General features: G+C 35.0%; 1 pseudogene; it reads left to right on the top strand.

The window, feature by feature from the left end:
- The first annotated feature begins 415 nt into the window (after positions 1-415).
- LOC143566730 (putative disease resistance RPP13-like protein 1) lies at positions 416-4,041 on the top strand (annotated as a pseudogene).
- Positions 4,042-6,624: the final 2,583 nt, after the last annotated feature.

Genomic DNA, 6,624 nt, shown 5'->3' with positions numbered 1-6,624 from the left:
TACTATTACCTTTTAAATTAACTATATATATATATATATTTATTTATTTATATAATCTTATTACTAACTGTATTTTCATATTAAATTTATTAATCTTTAAAAATAAATTATAGAATCTGTGATCAAATCATTAAATTTAAAAGTATCTAATTTGAATATAATTTACTATATAAAATCATATTATTTTATAAGAATAGCTTTCTTTTAAATAAAAAAATTTGGTCAGAAAATTTAAATGTAAGAGTAGTACTTAATTAAAACATAAAAACAATTGCATGGATGGTACCAAAATACTGGCAAAGGAACTATAAAAAGCAGTTGATCGAAACCATTTCTTTCTTTCTTTCCATGCACTTATAATTTCATTCACATATAACCTTGTTATACAGAGTACTGTCCATCATCACCATTAACAATGGCTGAAATCATTGCCTCTGAACTCTTCAAAGCCCTTTTTGAGAAGTTGGCCTCTGAAGCCTTTAAGACATACGCAAGGGCCCAAGGAATTGATTTAGAGCTGAAGAAACTAGAGAGGACACTGACCAAGATCCAGTCTCTGCTAAATGATGCTTCGCATAAGGAAATAAATGATGAAGCTGTTCAACAGTGGCTCAATGATCTCCAAAATTTGGCTTACGACATTGATGACATACTTGATGATCTGGCAACCGAAGCTATGCGTCATGAGTTTGCCCAGCAGTCTGGATCCATCATCAGCAAGGTAAAAAGGCTGATCCCAACTTCTTTAAAAAATGTATCATTAAGTCAGAGGATGCATCACAAGTTAGTTAATATTACAAACAAATTTGAAGATCTAGAAAAGGAAAAGGTTAGTCTAGGCTTGATTGTAAGAGATGAAAGGCCAAAAAGAAGTTATCAGACCTCTTTGGAAGATACATCTGGTATTGTTGGACGACATGAGGAAAAGAAGGAATTGCTTGTGAAGCTATTTGAGGATGAGCCATGTGATCAGAACTTTAGCATCGTGCCCATAGTTGGTATGGGTGGGCTAGGCAAAACCACCCTAGCTAGACTTTTGTATGGGGATGAGGAAGTTAAGAAGCACTTTGAACTCATGGCTTGGGTTAGTGTCTCAGATCCGTTTGATATCTTTAATATAAGCAAAGTTATCTTACAATCTGTAAAGGAGGAAAGCAAGGGATTTGCAGATTTAAATCTGCTTCAAGTAGATCTTAGAAAAAAACTTAAGGAGAAAAGATTTTTAATAGTATTAGATGATGTTTGGTGTGAGAGTTATGAGGACTGGCAAACCTTAGTCAGTCCATTTCATGCATGTGCCCCCGGGAGTAAAATTATAATGACGACCCGGAAGGAACAACTGCTCAAAAAGCTAGTTATAATAACCTAAATCGTCTACAGACTCTGTCACATGACGATGCTATGTCTTTGTTTGCTCAGCATGCGTTGGGTGCAAATAACTTTGATTCACACCCTATTCTCAAACCACACGGTGAAAGCATTGTTAAAAATTGTGATGGCTTGCCTTTGGCTTTAAGAGTACTTGGAAGGTTATTGAGGACAAAAACCGAAGAAGAAGAGTGGAAGGAGCTGTTGAATAGTGACATATGGAGATTAGGAAAGAAAGATGAAATCGTCCCAGCTCTTAGACTGAGCTACCATGATCTTTCTTCATGTTTAAAGCAATTGTTTGCATACACTTCCTTGTTCCCCAAGGGCTATATGTTTGACAAAGATAATTTAATTCTACTTTGGATGGCGGAAGGTTTTTTGAACCAGTCTTCTTCAAACAAGTCAATGGAACTCCTAGGTCATGATTACTTTGAAGAGTTGTTGTCAAGGTCATTCTTTCAGCAAAAATCTATGTTTGTGATGCATGACTTGCTGAATGACTTGTCTACATATGTTGCTAGAGATTTACTTCTACGGTTAGATGCTGAGACGATGAAGGATGTTGGGAATGAAGCTTTGGAAAAGTACCGCCATATATCATTTGTTCGTGATAAATTTGTAGTTTACTCAAAGTTCAACCCAGTCAGAAGTGCTAAAAGTTTGAGAACCTTCTTAGCAGTGTCCATTGAATTTGAAGATAGTATGCAAGATTGCTATCATTCTAATATGATTTTGGCTGACTTACTTCCTGAGTTACGATTGTTAAGGGTTCTGTCTTTGAGCGATAGCTTCATAAGAGAGGTACCAGAGACCATTGGCAATTTGAAGCACTTGCGCTATCTTAATTTTTCTCGAACCACAATCACACATTTACCGGAAAATGTTGGAAATCTCTATAATCTACAGACACTAATCCTTTTTGGATGTAAGAAATTACGCAAGTTTCCTAGCAACTTTTTAATGCTTAAAAATTTGTGACATCTGGACATTAGGGATACTCCACTTTTGAATAAGATGCCCTTCGGGATTGGTGACTTGAAAAACTTACGTACCCTCTCCAAGATCATTATCGGAGGAGAAAATGGTCTTGCGATAACCAAGCTTAAAGACCTCACAAATCTTCATGGGAAGACTAACATCAAAGGGCTGGAGAAAGTGTAAATGGCAATGCATGCACGGGAGGCAAACTTACTGCAGAAAAGGATAAGCGAATTAGAGCTAGAAAGGAATGACGTGTTTGATGGTTCTCGAAAGGAATCTCTTGAAAAGGAGGTCCTCAATATGTTGAAGCCCAATAACGACAGCTTGATAAAGCTTGGTATAGTGTCATATGGGGGTATAGGGTTTCCTAATTGGGTTGGGGACCCCATGTTTCTTTGGTTGACTAGTGTATCTATACGTGGCTGTAAAAACTGTACATCTTTACCACCTGTTGGGCAACTACCATCACTTAAGGAGTTGTATATTGAGGACATGGATGGGGTGAAAGCTATGGGTTCAGAGTTAACTGGGACTGGTCATGCATTCACTTCACTCGAAGTTCTTGAATTACTAAGTATGAAGAAGTTGGAAGTATGGTCAACCAATAATGGGGTTGTGACATTCCCATGCCTTAAAAAGCTTGTTATAAGAAATTGTCCTAACTTGGTTCAAGTGTCACCTGAAGCACTACCTTCATTGAATGCTCTAGAAATACATGCATGCGGTAGTGATGTGTTAAGAAGTCTGGTTCAAGTAGCTTCATCGGTGATCACGTTAGAACTAAACTCTATTTCAGGGTTTAATGATGTGGTGTGGAAAGGTGTTATGGAGAATCTTTGGACTGTCGAAAATTTAAGCATACATTCGTGTAGGGAAATAAGATTCTTATGGGAATCAGAGGCAGCGGCAAGCAAAGTTCTTGTAAATTTAAAGAAGTTGGAAGTATTGTACTGTGATAGTTTGGTGAGATTAGGAGAGAAAGAGGAGGAGGATGATGATAATTGTGGGAGCAACTTCATAACAACTCTTAGGACGTTAACGATCAATAGTTGTGACACTATGGAACATTGTAGGTGTCCAAATAGCATTGACGATTTGCACATCTCGGATTGTACTTCCATTACATCTGCTTCATTCTCGGCAGCAGGAGGGCAAAACCTCAAGTCGCTTCAAATCAGTTCATGCAACAAGCTGTATGAAAAAGAGCGAAGAGGTGGAGAAAGTACCACCAGGGTTCTTATGATTAACAACAGAAGTGTGCCAAATCTTACAACCACAATCGAATTGAGTCACTTCATTCACCTCAATTACCTTCACATATCTGAGTGTTTGAAAATGGAGTCATTTCCTGATCACGAGTTGCCTAATCTCACCTCATTGAAAACTTTGATAATATGCAATCTCCCAAGTATAGATGCTTCCTTTCCTCGCGGCTTCTGGCCTCCCAAATTGTGTAGCCTTTTAATAGGGGGGTGAAGAAGCCCATCTCAGAGTGGGGATCACAGAATTTCCCAAACTCACTTGTCACTCTTTTACTTATTGGAGAGTTAGTGGATGGACAGTCAGAAAAAGATGACGTGAGTAGGTGTAGTGAATTTTCCGATCTACTTCCTCCGTCTCTTACTTCTCTTGGGTTAGGTGGATTTAAGAAATTGAAATCAGTTTCATCAGGAATCCAACACCTCACCTCCCTCCAGCATCTCTGTTTTTGGGGTTGCCAAAGATGAGGTATTTACCAGAAATTCTGCAGCCTTCACTTTTATCTTTAAACATCATTGCTTGCCCATGTCTAAAAGGAAGGTGCAGTAGAAGAGGCTCCTATTCGTCCCGAATATCTCATATCCCATGCGTCGCAATAAACACGCCAGTACCTCTCATGTTTTTTTATTTTATATTCAAATTATTCTAGATAACTGCTTTTGCTTACATTTATCATAATACATGTCTTTGTTTTCTTTTGTACTCTTGAGGCCGGCTTCCTGCTGCTTGTAGGCTGCTTCTTTTTTTCTTTATTAGATTTGGCCTTTCAAAAAAAACATATATTATAAAATAAAATTTAATTGTAACTAGTATCTTAACACAGGTACATATATCTCAGTATGTGGTGGTTAGTTAACGTGGACATGCTTACTAATTCTTTTTTTTTTTTGGGTATTTTACTTTGTTTTACATTATTACTTTTGTATTTTACTCATCTATTATAACAGTTTATGTATTTGTAAAATTGCTAACACTATTTGATCATTTGAAACTAGTTTTATACCCGCCCCAATCCGGGTTTTCCAAATTAATACAATTAAAGCTTAAACAAAATGTCCACCATTATTCCGCTGTAAAAGATTCTAGTAAACTAAAAGACTCTTGAAAGGATTCTCATTGATCAACCTTTTCAGAAAAATAGTTCTATTAGTTTGGTTTTAAAGAGTTCTTTGTCATTAGTTTGGTTTTAAAGAGTTCTTTGTCAAGGTGAGAAAGATGTGTTAATTGACCTATTTTTGATTGATTGGTCACTTGTCCATAACAGATCAATAGATCTTTTCAAAGTTGCTATAAATTTTTAAAACATCTTAAAAGAATTCTTTTATAGAATGGGTACATGAATGTTAACAATATATGTTGCATTAGGTGGTTCAAACATAATAATCAAATCAATACCAAATAGATACAAACTGGTAACATAAACTCACATATTTCATCTCAACACATATAACAACTGGGACTGCATTATCTGTACACTTTAAAATCAAAATATGATCCTCTAACCGCTAAAAGGCAAACGAGAATATCTTATTATCCCTTTTTTTCTGCTTGCCCGAGGCTCAATCATATCACTAACGATGATTTAATGACATCTTCCTGTGTATACTCATGAATTTTACAACAAACACTGCAGGGGTAACAAACATATATGAATAACTTTGTAATCAAATATGACATACTATAAACCATATATGAAAACATCTATCTTTATTACCCTCTAACTTTAGTCAGGCACTGGTTCTGGGTTGGGAGTCTCTTGTCCAATAAGTTGTCATTGATTTTTTTAATCAATTATTAGTACTGAATGACTTGTATTTAAAACTTGCAGACACAAAAATGTTTAAATGATCTTTATACACAAAAATGCTATGTAATATCTAAGAAGTGGTTTTGATAAACATTTTTAAATTATATTAATAGTAAAAAAAAACCACTATTATGACCATTACTTATGCAAATTTGAGATCTGCAAAACACTATTATCAGCGTTACTGTTAATATGTAATTAAACTTTAGATAAACAAAACCACTATTACGACCATTACTCTTAAAATGTAAGTTTAGTAAAAAGTGGTCCCAAAAAACGTTTGAATGATCTATAAACACAAAAATAGACATACACTTTTTATTAAAACAATATAGTGTTTTTAATTGGGTCTTAAGCTTACTCTTCACTCATTTCCTTCATTTATCCTTTTAGCTATTACAAATTGAACCATGGTTGAATGTGTAAAGTCTCTAAAGGTCATATATGCCTTTGATTCCATTTCAATTTTGGGTTATATATGACCATGACTGTAGACGTCGTAATGGGATCTACCTAAAATGCTTAATAAGGCTAAATGCATATTACACAAAATTGAGAGCATCAAAACTTCAACTATTTACCATTGAGATCTACAAACACAAATATTAACTATACTATATATGACTTATCCTAATGATGATGGCGAATTTACTCTATCCGTTTTGTGTATCATTTGTTTAGCATTGAGGTCTTCAAAAACAACAAATAAATGTGTATAACGAGTCAAAATTATCTGCACAAAACATTATATTATAAATAAGCTAGATGTATTTATATTTGTTATTTGTGTTATTTAATTGTATATAACATATGTTTAGTTAGATTATACGGTTCGAAATATGTGAACCGGATAATCCTTAGTTTTAGGTTCTGTATATAAACATCGGTAAACCCTCAATTGACGGTTACCAATTTATTATTCAATAACAATTGCTATCAAGAATTCTCTCTGAATCGGCGATCCATACCCAAGACCAAAATAAGCCCTTTAACAATCATAACTGTTAATTAACATTAAGTCAGTTTATACAAACCATTTGACTCATATCATTTACTGCCAGGTTAGTTTAATTTGAGTCTTTTGACCTGTTATTCACCCAGCCAGTTTTTACCTGTTATCCAACGCAGATAGTTTTGGCCCATTAACCGACCCAATTAGTTTAGGAAAACTCCCAAAATGACCTTTTTGACCAACCTAGTTCCAA

The sequence above is a fragment of the Bidens hawaiensis genome, unplaced genomic scaffold (assembly GCF_021521415.1).
Source record: "Bidens hawaiensis isolate Kalapana, Puna unplaced genomic scaffold, B.hawaiensis_p1.1 tig00023043_1, whole genome shotgun sequence".
Classification (NCBI taxonomy): Eukaryota; Viridiplantae; Streptophyta; class Magnoliopsida; order Asterales; family Asteraceae; genus Bidens; species Bidens hawaiensis.
This window is presented reverse-complemented; position numbering and strand designations above follow the sequence as displayed.